The sequence below is a fragment of the Rhipicephalus microplus genome, chromosome 9 (assembly GCF_043290135.1).
Source record: "Rhipicephalus microplus isolate Deutch F79 chromosome 9, USDA_Rmic, whole genome shotgun sequence".
Classification (NCBI taxonomy): Eukaryota; Metazoa; Arthropoda; class Arachnida; order Ixodida; family Ixodidae; genus Rhipicephalus; species Rhipicephalus microplus.
The window spans coordinates 38,667,617-38,682,046 of NC_134708.1; positions in this window are offsets into that span (position 1 = coordinate 38,667,617).

The following is a 14,430-nucleotide window of genomic DNA, read 5'->3' on the forward strand; positions in this document are numbered from 1 at the left end:
GGAGATGCATAGCATGAGGTTCTCTATTGAGATAGGGGTTGCTTTTTGTAACCGCAATCGTTCCTGTAAATGGTGGCTAACTATTGTGCCAAACTGAAGCATTGTTTTAAGACTCTATAGCTGTATTGCATGCGAGGCTCGCGAAAATGCAACTCGTGGGTGCTGACCAAGAGAAGTCGTTAATTTTAAAAGATGTGAGAGGTAAAGCTTTGTTCATCAGGAACAAAGCGGACTGAAACTACATGATCAGGAAAGCGTTAATAGTTAACTGAAAATTTCTGTTAATTCAAACTGACACCCTGGTCCCGGCATAATTTGAATGGTTCAAAGACGTTGCTATCCACAACAACTAATTCCAACTGGGAGCCCCCTGGCTTTTACCGTTCCTTGCAGCAGTCGCGCCAGAGTGAGGTCAATGTGTTGGGAAACTAAACCGAATTCACTAGAGACGAGAAATGGTGAAACAGCAGCGTTTCTCGGGAGATGAGAATTCAGACACTTTGCTGGAGCTTTTCGGTAAGCTGCAAATGACGTGCATGGAGTTCCAACCAAAGAAAAGCAAGCAAATGCAAATTACTGGTTACATTTAACATTGATGGCATTTACTCTGTCACGTAAATTAACATGTATTAAGTATAAATAGCATCATATATTTGACATTAAAACACACTGCTCACATAAGTGTATGTCTGTGCTTGTTTCTGGCATATCGCTGACTGATAGATTACCCCTATTTGCTGTTAGAGCTCCACGAACTTAATTTACGGAGTCACTTTCTAAGAACATGCAGTAGCTCCTAATTTGTCATAACGAGTCTAGAGGTCGCTTCTTTGGCTTCTGCCCACACAGTGTGGCACTATGTCCATTCATTCTGGAGCCCGCTCGCTAATTTGAACTGCGCTTAGTTCACAGATTATCATAGTACTCCTCGAGTTCCAATTAAGGAAACTCGAGCCAAAGTGATTGCGAGCCCGTGATTCTGGATAAGCGAACGCGCTCTCTAACCACCAGTGCACATCCCTTAGCTGCTAATGTAATACTGCTAATAAAAAGTTTAGACATCGGCAAGCTCCAGTATCACATACATTGAGTCTGTAATGACATGTGTAAAAATGCCGCATTGTGCATAGAGAATGGGCACAGAACTTCTGCTCATGCGCGCTATGCTAACCACAAGATTCTTACACATGCAGCACCATTACGGACGCAAAATACGGAGCACTAAAACTCACGGCTTACTGGCTTAGCAGCTTTATGAAAGTTTCTTCCATTCTGTGTGCTACTCCTTCATAATCAATTTAACCAAAGTGATGTTTTATTGAATTTGCCTGTGCAGATCGTTGAGTAATTTCTCCTCATCATATTTAATTCTGTGGTCTTTATTCTGTGGTTCTGCTTTGCTGTATCCCTGCAGAGATTCAGTGGCAGATAGGATGTGTGACTAATTATGGCAGCTGGGTTACCAACATTTGGAAATTCTGAATCACTACAGTGTGCCCTGAACTGTTAGACGTAGATGTTTGTAGCGACGTACGTCACTCATTGTTTGTTTTATCCTGACACATTTGATAGCTGTTCACAGAATAAGTGCATCCTGTTTTCAAACAGATTGTGACACTAGTAGAGGTGCGCGAATGTCGATTTCAGAGACATGAAAATTATGGTTTTTCTTTGGCAATGTTAGTATTCTAATGTCCATAACTGTAGCATTGAAATAGCATATACAGCATCGGGAGCAACTAAGCATATTCTTTGCTTGCTTCAGAGAGAGTGCAAGATCGTTGTGTAAGCATGGCTTCCCTAGCAACATGGCCTGCTGTATTGTGTGAGGCGTTATAGCTTATGTCTATGCTATGCCTGCACGCTTGCTGTGAGGAAGTCAGTTCTACTTTTGCGCAGACTTTGTGTTCATTTACTTTACAGCAGCTATTTGACTGTAAGTTGAAATGGGGTACTAATTGATTTGCAATTCAAAAATTTCAAATATTTGCACACCCCAGGAACCTGGACTTGATCTCAATGGGTGCATGAATGTTAGGCAGATGCATGCGTGCTGACCATCAGTCGTGTAGTCACTGCCGACATGATGGTGTGAAAGTGATTCTGTAAATAGAAAGTGCTTAGTGACTACCGTATCTCTAGCGAAGCATTTCATTCTACCATTCTTTCTGACTGCTTTACTTACAAAGGCAGGCAACACTGCGCAAGCCATTTGTTCTATTACTGCGTGTTTTAGTGTTGCTTTTATTTACTCGGCAAGGGAAACAGTTTTTGTTTATGTTATAATTTGTCAATGAACCAAAAGAAATGCAATTTTAACTCTTTGATGTGTATGCATTTGTGCCATTCTCTTGTGATTACAAACTTTGCAGCTATAATCACTTTACTTGCATCTCAGTGCTTGTGATAAATTGCCACAGTTTGCTAGGAAAAATGCTGTAAGGATTGTAAATAGTTGGCAAATTTACTCAGCCAACTTCGTGTGCCAACAGACTGGGCAATAAAGTGCGATGCGCATATTTCGTGAATTCAAAGCCTGACAATATGGTCTCCTGTGTTTCTCTTTCTTTTATCCCAGTGGCGATATTATCATACGACTGTCCACTAGTAAAAGAAGCGTCATGTTGAAGACTATCAAGTAAAAGAAAAAAAATTTTTTTGATAGACTGAGATAAAGGAGTCAGCCATGCGAGTGAAACTAAACATGAAAACGATACAGACTTCTTGCAAATGACCGAACCAGGACAAATTTTTTCGCGAACGATGACTCTGTTTCTGAGAAATCCATATGGATTTACTTGCAGCTTTGTGCCACAAACAAGTGGTCGTCAATTTTCTCTTTCATAACGTAGTCAAATGTGGTTGTCGTCAAACTTTTAGAAGCCACGAGGCTTAAAAGAAAATTAAATAATCTTGCTGCTTGGTCTGGCAGCCTTAAAACACGCTATCAACATGTACGGGTAGTCTGACTGAATAGTCGTAAATTGCTCAGTAATTAAATACTTTTTCAGGCCTAATGCGTGTCTAAACTTTTGAAGCCAAATGCAAGTTAGGGCACTTTGTGCGGTGCATTTAACGAGTGCATGTGCGACGCTGGTTGTTTTAATTAACGAAATGAACAGCGCATTGCAGAAGTCGGGGCGCATTTTGTTGCTGTGTGCACAGCTATGCAATTAAGAGGTCGTTCTCGATCGTGTCTCAGAATTAGGGGATCAATGCACAACAACGCATGTGAGTACAGGCTCAAGGGAAACTGAATTTGTGCGCCGCGTTTCAATATAGGTCGGACTCGTGTCGCCGAAGCACGAAATATTTCCGTAGCTGTGCTTACCTAGTCGACTACGCACAAAGATGCATTTTCTGGGGAAACTGAATAGAGTCGCAGCATGCGGTGCACTTTCCTCATTAAGTGCGAATTCATCTCTTAGTCGGGCTATGTCAGGCGTCCGTCGGGATCCGTCCACTGCCCTCTCCCTTAGCAATAGCTGTGTCACGGTTTTTGGCGTCGGCAGCTGTCAGCAACAGAAAACATTTTGTTTAAAGGCCAAACCTCATAAGCGCGAAAATGCACGCGACAGCGACAAGCGACGCGACGTAGATCGTCTTCGCGCGATCAGTCGCTAGCGCAGGCAAACCTCATTCACGCGACGGCTTCGGCGAGCGAATTCCACTGTTGCTGGCATGAGGCCGTCTACTCGCACCAAGAAAACCGCGTAGCGAGCGGTATGCAATTTAAAAATAAGATATATTGTTGTGAAATGAAACGGAAAGTATTTATTATTGCCTTGAAGCACTTTTTATATGCACATGCGTAATAAACATTGCGTTATTTCTTGTTGCGCATACGTGACTAGGGCAGGGTGACCTATGTAGTCTTTGTCTTTTCCGGTATTTCGCTATTGGCTGCTTGAGCCCAGCACTTCCGGGCGATGAGCGACGGTTTCCAAATCTGGAGAACCGAGCGATCGCGCGAAAACGAGCACGCGACACGTCGCGCGAACGCCCTGTTTCGTCGCTCGTCGCTGTCGCGTGCATTTTCGCGCTTATGAGGTTTGGCCCTTAACACAGGGTTCTCGCGTGCGAAACGCTGTTATGGACGCTACGCGATGCATTTCATTCGCGTTTCCTCACGATTCCCTTCGGGGAGGTGTGGGCATTTTCTTTTCTTTTTTATCGTGTCTCGGAAGTAGGCAGTCGGCTGTCTAGCTCTCTGCACAGCTCATCGTGCCGCGTTGACCGCGCGAGACGAGGGGGACGCTACGCTTCCCCTAGTTGTCAGCACACGATATATCGTTCGAACTCGCGTACGCATGAAGAATGAACGTACCAAGACTGTAAAATTGGGGTACGTCAAGTATACGCCCGGAAGGCCGCTTAATCGCCGCTACTAGAGCGAACTAAGCGCGTACCTGTAAATGGAACCCCGCCCGGTGAGCCGCCGTCACCTGCAGGGCTCCACCCACAAAAAAAAGCACGAACGAGCGAAATTCCAATTAATGAATGTTTATTGTCTCTCAGCTTGAAAAGTTCGCCTTGAGCGTGTACTCATAAGCGCCGTTGCGCGTTGATTCCCCACTTCTGAGACACGATCGAGACCGACCTCTTAATTGCAAAGCCGCACACATAGCAAGAGAACGCGCCCCGACATCTGCAGCGCGCCGTTCATTCTGTTAATTAAAACGACCAACGTCGCACTCGCGAAATGCACGACGGGCGACGCGTCGTTGATTCCTTAATTTTGAGACACGATCTAGGCCGACCTCTTAATTGCACAGCTGCGTACGAAGCAATACGGCGCGCCGTCCATTCCGTTAATTAAAACGGCCAACGTCGCCCGCACACTCGCAAAATACACCGCCGACAACAGAGTCCTCAGAAGCATACGTTTCCGGCAAATCTGGTCGCAGTCTGGCAACACTGACCCTTAAGTTTGGCAACTTATCAATGCAATGCAAAACAGAACATTGCCTAAGTTAGTACAGACTCGGCCTTTAAACCGCACACTCTCGGTAAAATCATTATGCCATGCAGTTGCACTGAACGTGCGATCTACACGAGTCGTCTTTTCGAAACCGAAACCACACACGGCTCAAAGCTGGCGCCATCGCCATCGCTAGCATGTACAAGGCAGCGTTTCTTCGCTTTTTGTTGTTGCTTGAAAGCGCTTTTCACCTGCGCTTTCTCAAAAGACCGTCCCTCGTCGAGGAGAAATTGAGGCGTCCCGCTGGTTGATGCGCTGGTATTTTCTTTCACGCGCTTTACCACGCGTGCGATTTCTTTCTCACGTAGCTCGACCGACTGCGGATCAAGCGACTCCGTGTTCGCCTATTCGCCGACGATTATGCTAGTGTTTGTAAACATAGCGAGCGAGTCAGCTGCCATGCGAATAAAAAAAGGTGAGTCTTGCAGGTAAGTGACATCTGCTCCGCTGGTTCCTTTATGCCGGCGGCGCTAAACAAAGCCAGGTGTTCGATCGAGGTCAGCCTTCTGCTTGGGGCCTGGATCATTTTTTTTTCGCTGCATCGCTACAGTTTGGCGTTAGCTAAAGTCGCTTTGCGCTTACCGCTTTTCAGTTCATCAGCGCTATTTCTTTGTCGTGAGTGCAAACTGCGACCTGGTCTCGCTTCTCTTTTGTCGCCCTTTAAACGCGGCTCGCTACAACAGCTCCCACTTGTAGTCATACAGTGCGATTTCTTTATATCGTCGTGCTTCCAAGAGAAGGTAGAGATTTCCCCAACAAAATCAAATGCGCGACATTACTCGCGCTAGCAGCTTTTTGAAGAAAGGTGCAATTTTCGGAAGGAATCGGCGAGCGTAGGACATCGCAAAAGCGATTCTTTTTCGCGAGATGTTATTACAAAAATTCTGCCGCGTTTTACGCTAAGTAACGGGCTTGTCGTTTGAAGCTCGCGGAGCAATGTCTTAATTACTACCGATGAAAATCGCGCAACAAAAAAAGGGTATTCAAATTGATATCACGCAGGGTCGCGCCCGCGCGTTCATCGGCGCGCAAGTATATGCTTCTAAAACTGAAAGTCGCTCGTAATCCGTAAAATTTTTCGTGGACGACCTTAGATTTATCGGACCAAGGCGTGGACGTTCGCGTGGCGTTTTACGAAAGCAACCCCGACTGTTTGTCAATTTTTCGATATATATTTTCGACTACTATATTGAAACAACCTCTACGTACCCTGCGTCAGCGAAGCAGTTTCTATTACACTCGTGAAGCTGCTTGAAAATCACACGCACACATTGTGTTGTACACAGTTTCTTCTAAAGACCATTACATGTATCTTTTGTGCAACTCACCATTCTAAAGAGAGCGCTTGCCTTTATGTATTTGTAGTCTGCGACAATAGACATGCCTCCAAGGCCTTCAGGAATGTAAGAGCCAGAAATTTTTTCTGAAATATATCCCTATGGGCCAGAAAATTTTTCTTGAAATATTTCAAACGAGGCTATGTTCTCAGGTTGTACTGCAAGATGAGCACTCCTATTGGTTTGCATTGAGACTGTGTGAGTAAGTGATTAATTGTAATTAAACAAGAGATGTTAGGCTGAAGTAAATGTATCGATAAGGGTATTTTGTTCCTTACATCTCTGATTAAGACAAACCCTCTTGCTTGAAAAGTTCATTCGAGCGATGTAGCATATTGATGAACTCTATGTTACTGTTGCTCCTTAAGGCTATCTTTTTTTTACAGTTACGATGTTGCATCAAGGCTGAAGCGTACAGCTGTCAGTATAGTTAAACATTATTTCTCCAGCTTTAGCTAACACATTACGCACAGTTCTTTATATAGGGGCCCATCATTTCTAGGATTTGTACCATTGTCACACGGGGCACTGTTAATCGTGATATGATAGAGCCTGATCGGGGTCACATTTGTTCCCAGCAATTGGCTTCCTTCTGCAGCTTCCACAGAACAGCCCACTGAGATTAAACGTGACACTGGCATCAAGATTTTTTGTGTCCCCATATCTTTCGTTTGTCCTCTTCCAGCATCATAAAATGCTGAGTATTTATGCTTCATTTTATAATATCCACTTTCATCATTGTGTTCGTGTGTGTTTTTGTGGATTCGCTCATACGTATTTCTATATCTTGCATTTTATTTGCAGGTGGACCAAGAACCACACTGGAGAAATGAGCGCTTGACTGAACAATAAGTTAATAGGGATAAACTAAGAACCTCAGTACAAAGTGCATTCCAACCTAGGGAGATTCTGTAAAAATAAGCCCATAATCTACTGTCCTGCTTATATCATAAAAAAAAGCAATTGCCATCATTTTTTCTTAAGCTTCTTCCAAATACCCCTTTTTTTCTTCAAGCATTTATCAAAGCGTTATTGAATGTTCTGTACCACAATTAATAGGATTTATACCTACACTCTTGTGTTGCTAGCAATGGCTATTGTGTTTCATAGTTCTTTTTATCGTACTTGTGTTTAATTCCTAGAATTATGCACTGCTTTATTTTTCGTATTGGATGGTTCATCAGACCATGTTGCTTAAGATGCTTTAGCTTGGAAAAACATTTTCTATTTTCATTTCCTTTATACAAACCCTCCCCTCAACCTGATGCTTAAAATATTAATTCATACCATTATAGTGAAATAAAAAAATCTGTGATGACAATCTTAATGGAAGATAGTGCTCATGTGAGTTTGGAACAGTGTAAATTATTATTATTATTATTATTGTTGTTGTCGTCGTTGTCACTTTCTCACAATTTGGCAGTGATCTGAGAGATTTTCCCAACCACAAATATCAGGCCTCCAATCTTTAGCAGCCCACTTAACTTACACTGCTCTCATTATGTAATCCTACCAATAACATAAAAGGAGTGTTACTTACGGTCACAGATGAAGCAAAAAAAAAAGGTAGCATATAAAGAGGCATTTCTACAGAATTGCGTCGCAACTTAGGTCAATCATTAGCAGTGAAGATAAGAATAAGAGAGTTGCAAAAAAAAAACTATGCTCATATGAGTCTGTTCCTGTTCTGGCTAAATCGGAAACCTTTGCCGTTTTTTAGACCTAAAAGGCAAGACAGTTTAGAGGAGAAGTTGAATGCCAGTAAAAGAATCTGGTATCAGTTGAAGTATGTCTTATTATTTTCAAGGGTCCCTGAAGTAGTCTTTTTACATCATGCAAGTTCTTGATTCTATTTTGTGTAACTGGGAAAGTGTGACATTATTGAATTACTTTGTTTCAGGACTTCCGAAAGGCCCACATCATACTTTTGATGAAGAAACTGGAAGCAGTTACAGATCATCGACTACCATCTAATCAGCACTTTTAAATATTGTTCTCAGAACTGTTCATGTCCCTGCCAACCATGCACGAATCTTGGCTGGACTGTTTATTGTTCACATCCTAGCACTTCATATATGTGTTTGTTGCATATTTTCATCTCTTACACATTCACTTCTGCAAACATCTGAAAAGGCGATACCAACTTTTTAAAAATTAACTCTTCATGTCAATGTGCTGTTTTCAATGTACTGTCACATCATATTCTGCAGTGTTGATCAAAATCAGGGCTGCCAGTGATTACTTTTTTTTTCTGTGTGTAAGAAGAAAGCATGCCCAGTGGCATATTGATAGAAAACAAGTAAAACTTTCGTGTAAGAAGAGAGAACTTTGCATGTACACAATGCAAAGCTTGTTTTCGAGATGCTGCATGTATTTACCTGTATAAGCAACAATTTCTGTTTCAAAATGCCAGTTAATGGCACTGCCAGTAGTAGCACCTAGAGAAACTCAGCGCTATAGAATTGTGCTGCCAGTGTTTCACATTGTCGGCAATAGTCCATGGACCGACTAAAACTACATGTTATCTTATCTCTTTGAGTGAGGATCTTGGGTGGGCCATTAGATAACAATTCCTGCTGCAAGAAGAGTAATGAGTAAGACAGTCAGAACAAACGCTGGCTGTTTCTTATGTAATATGTAAGAATATTGAACAATATATGAAAACAAGCGCAAACAATGTTAGGGTTATAACAGCAGATAGTGATTATTAGCCAACAGTAGCCATATCTCAACACTAGCTAACATTTGCCAAAGAAAAACCAACATTGGCCAGTGGAACGAATATGCGACCAAGTATGATAGGCTGCTGCTAGTATGTGAGTAAAGACCAGGGTACCAGTGGCAAGTTCTAAGCAAACAAGTTGGGAAAATCCCTCACAAATGAAAAAAATGCTTGCAATTGCAACAACTTGATGAATAGCTGGGTCGAGTTCAGAACAGAAGATGAATCTTTGTGACTAGAAGAGAGTGAAGGAACAAATGCCACAGGACGAGCACTTGTCATGTGGTATTTGTTCCTTTGGTGTTCTTGCTATAGTTTCACTGTTTCATCCTCTGTTTGAATAAAAACAACTCGCTTCCTGTCATATTTTCTTGACTAGTGCCTTTCTTTTGTCCTCTTCAGCAACGGTACGACCCGGCCAGGACTGGCATTTCCAGCTCAACTCGCACTTCCTGAGGCCGAACCAGTTCCGGTGCCACCGGTGCTCACGGATGTTTACGCGGCGCAGCAGCCTGGAGAGGCACGCTCTCATCCACACTGGGGACCGGCCCTTCAGGTGTCTCTACTGCGGAGCCTCGTTTGCGCTCAAGCAGACCCTCTCGCGGCACATCCTCACGCACACTGGCGAGAAGCCGCACAAGTGCGACTTCTGCCTGCGCACCTTCATCCAGAGGTCGATCCTGGTGCGACACCGCAAGAAGCACCTTCAGGAGCACGGCGTTGCTGTCAGCTGAGGAGCAGACGATTCAGAGTGTTGGTGCGACTGTTTCAGCCCTGGCATTACCCTCGTAGGCAGTGCAGATGCTTCAGCATGCATTTCCTTGCACTCTTAACTGCAGCCAGAGCATTTGCATGACATCTTCGAGAGCATGGTGCCACATTGTCAGGCAAGGAATAGACAGTCTCAATTTTTTTAAAGATATTCGACTGGTTCGCCACGGTGGTGTCCTCAAAGGTAGCATGTGATCATCTACAAAAATGTATGGTGGTGAACGTCTCGTCTTGGACACGACAATGGCTGCTGGCATGTTCTAGTTGGTGTCCAAAGTGGGCCATTGCTTTCAACCAATAGGTGAATGCTCTGTTAATGTTTCTATGACTAACGACTATGATATGCTGTCGTACATGGCTGCACACCTTGAACGTGAGGGTATCGGCAGGAAGCATCAACGGGGGAACAAGCACTAGACACGACGGCAGCTGCTGGTGGTTTATCTGCTGGCTTATCTTTTTTTACAGCTTGAACCTTTGTCACACATCAGTTGTCTTACACATTTTCTCAAGCAACAGCTGATGCTGCTTACACTCAATTCTTTCGCCACCACTAGCCAGGTGTATAGCATAGCTCAAAGCGTATACATCCTGGCATCTTATCTAGGCATGCCATCTCAGGGCACATCTTAATGCACACAGATTGCAGGTCACAAGTTTATAGCCTTTGGTGTCAAATCATTGTTTGATTTAGTGGTGAAATCTAGTGTAGCACTGCTAAGATTAAGGGACAGAGTCTTCAACCTACTTAACTTCTACAGCCTTGAATGATGTTACCAACAGAACAGACACTTACCTGAAGTGATGTATACTTACCTGAAGTGATGTATACAATAAGTGGACGCAGGAATCGTAAACAGTGACGGGATGCAATTAGCGGCAGGGATTCGGTGTCTCATCATGGAGCTTCTTGGTGTGCTGCAGCTGAATGGAAAAGTGTCTGACATCGCACATAAATGACTCTTATCTAGATGTAAGTGAGTACGTATTTTGTGTGTGGCATTGTAGCACAGTGCAGTCTAATGCTTGATAGGGTATTTCTGCATCTTTCTTAATGCCCGTGAGTTTACAAGATACCAGTGCATCCATTTTGCCAACTGATCTTGCTTATATTTGGAAGTGAGGCTTTGGTCAACGGTAGCATGGCATGTGTCTGCTGCCCACAGTTTAAAACGGCCCAGCAGTAGGAATGCGGCTAGTGAAAATCTAGGCCAGCAAAGGGCAAGAATAAGATTTGCTAGATTTTTTTTAAGCAATGAAACATCCAAACACAGCACTACTTCGAACTCTTCCCACACGTAAAATGACAAGCATTCGTAGTTAACTCTTCAAAGTAGGTCAAGCTAGACAGAAAGTACGTTCACACCTGGATATAAGGAGCATAGATATGAGTTATTGGTTATAACAAGTTAAATAAAGAATAGCCTTAGTAACAAGTACATCGGTTCAAATCTATGCTTATACATATTTTCGGACACAGTAAAGTTATTTCTGTGTCGAATGAAACTTTGTAATAATGAGGATTAAGTTCGTTTACGAGTCAGATTATTGCAAAAATTTGAAATTGTGGTGGCACCATCGTGAGATCAGCACCAACTCATTTGCAGGGATCTATAGAAGGTTTTAGAAATCAGGTCAACTCGTTCGCTTTGGCGTAAATGCTTCAAAATGTGTGACAAGACTTTCAGTGGCTATATTCTAAGTGACAAAGTTATACTCACCCAATTGCGCGGAGTCGTTGCCTGGTGGCCACTGGCTGAAGCACACATAGTGCGGATTGCTCCTTGCGTCAACTGCTAGCCACATAAGCAAGCATGTGTGCATATGTCATGCTTGTCCTGAAAGAGCGGTTCGTCCTGCTCTGTTAGCGCAAGAGTAACTGTTTGTACGTTTGCCTAGCACTGTGTACAGAATCATTTGGCATTGCTCAGCTGTATATGTACTGCAATAAGATCAAGTGCGAGTGCTGTGCATCGTCGTCATAGTCTCTGTTCGCCCGGATCATGACAGTGTAGGTGCCGCTTTTTAGCTGAAGCACATCAGAAAGTGCACTAAGCGTCATCCCAAACATGAGGAATATTAAATATTGTGTGAACGCAGCGTTTTAGTGACTCGGGGATAAACGAAGTTTTGCATAGTCGTTATGTGTCTAATTGTGGTGCTGCTGCTTATCGGTTATGCAACGAGCTTTAGTTGTGCGTGATAAAACCTTTTATTGTACGGTCCCCGTCTCACGACATTGCTGTCTAGTAAATTTCGACTCTTCGGTATTTAAATTGTCCCTTAAAGGGAACAGAAAAATGGAATGACATGGAGGAGATTAAATTTGAGTTGCTTTGCGCAATTTTTAACATTGGGCGAAATTCATACAGACACAACCCTGTTCTTAGGTTTAGGTTTGCTTAAAAAAACCCAGATTGCCAAAATTCATTCGGATGGGGCACCTAACATATGTCGCACGATTTTACGCAGAAAGTCACATTTTTTTTGCGTCATTTTGAGCACTTTCGTGGCATTGTGATGACTGACGGAAGGAGTGGACTCATATTGACTTGGAAAAAAAAAAAACCTGTCTCATCAAATATTCCAACCTCTGTTATATCGCTGTGATGCAAATAATCAATCCAAGAAAGCAGCGGGCTGAATTGTTACCTTTTTATACTGTTAGTGAATCAAAAACAAGCGCGTTCAATCGCTGTCAATCACTTAGCTCTCCTGAATAAACGTATCAACTGTTCTACCTTTATTTCATGAACTGAAGAAGACTAAAATGCGGATGCATAATCACGGTATTCTAGGGCCCGTCGCCAAGTAGTATAGAATTTTTTTCTTGCTTTTTTTTTCTTTTTTTGAGATTCAAGACCAGCGTCTATGAAGAATGAATTCAGTCACGCTACGTCAACACTTAAAATAATAATACAAGAACAGCGACCCAGTGCGATAGCGCAGACAGTCGTTAAGCACAAACTAATGGTACATTGCGCATTGCGTTTCTGTCTCAAGTAATAATAACGTTTGGCTAGCTTCGTGCATCCATTCAGCAAGGGACGGCATATATGTTACGAGTAGGCAGCAGTCAACACATTTTATTTGTTGACAGTCGGACCGCGCCGCTCAGAAAACGCACCGCCGCTACATTTGCGTGCGCGACGCCGTCCGCCTATCCACACCAGTGCGGTGACGGTGCTGCCCCCTATAGCTTGATCTCGGGGCGAATATCAGTGCATGGGATGCGATGACAGACTTCTAGACAAACGATCTACCGATCTAGCTTTACTTAACATTTTTTTATTTCTGTGCAACTTTAATGATGTGTCCTCGATTGATGAATAGAATACTCAGTTCGTAAAATCACTGAGCTTATCAATGTTGACTTTATCAGTGTTTATGCAACAAGTCAAATGCAGACATGTTACCAGACATGCACACGAAGGCCTCCTCTGGTTGGGGCACATTTTGCAGAGAGTGCTATTTGAGAGTGCTTTCATTTACGATGTAAAGGCAGCTATCATCAATTATTTATTTATTTTTGCACATAGTGTGTTACATATGGCTCGGAACTATAGACAGCACGCCATGCGTTGCACCCATTTTCTGGAAAAACAACTGAGGGATTATCGCCAGTACCCAATGATACAAGTTGAGATGTTATCTTGTCCAGCTTATCTGAAACTCTTATGGGCACACACTGCGTGCTGTAACACAAACACATTTCGGTCACATTTTATAAAGTAAGTATATATACCAGGCGGATGCTGATAGGCCAAATATATAGCAATTTTTTCACCGAATAGTGCTGGAAGCTATGAGAATGCATTTTTAGTACAAGATCGTTCGTAATAACAATATCTGTTTTTATGCCCCAAATAATCTGCAAGATAATTACGAGACATCGTAGTGGAGGGCTCCAGTAATTTCGACCACCTGGTGTTCTTCAACGGTCACTGACATCACGCAGTTAAGGGCCTCCACTGTTTCGCCTCCATCAAAATATGACCGCCCCGGCTGGGCTCGAACGTGGACCTTCGTGTCAGCAGCCGAGCACTGTAGTCACGGTTCCACCAAGGCGGACAGTACAAAATCATTGATGCTAATATTTGAAGCATAGAACGCGTCTAATTTGAAGAAAATGACAACACCCATTAAAAGAAAGAGTTGCAAAAGTCGTAGGCTGCCAACTCTGCTATAATCGACTTCGAGTTCTCTATAGCTTGCATTTACGTTTAAAAAAATGTGGCGAAGAGTGATTTTTTTTTCACGAAGGCTGCAATGTCTTTCGTTTCACTAGGTGAAACCCAGTGAGATGTGTTGCAACAAAAGTATCTTCTTATTGCGCTTGCTGTACTTTCCACTTCTAAGAGCCACTTATTTATTCTGGTCCTGCGGCAGGAAAGCAGAAGCTATTATATCATGCTTTTTATGCGCGTTTGCAACAAAACGCTGCCACTACTGTTTTTTTTTTCTTTAGGCTCTGGTACTGGAGAATCTCAGCTTAATGAGTGTGATGTGAAGAAAGTTTATTTTAAATAAGCCTGTTTCGTACTTCTGTGCCAACGAACCACACTCGTGGAATTTATTGTCGCGGCAGCTAGACTTACTCTTTACAATTTTGGTTGAGT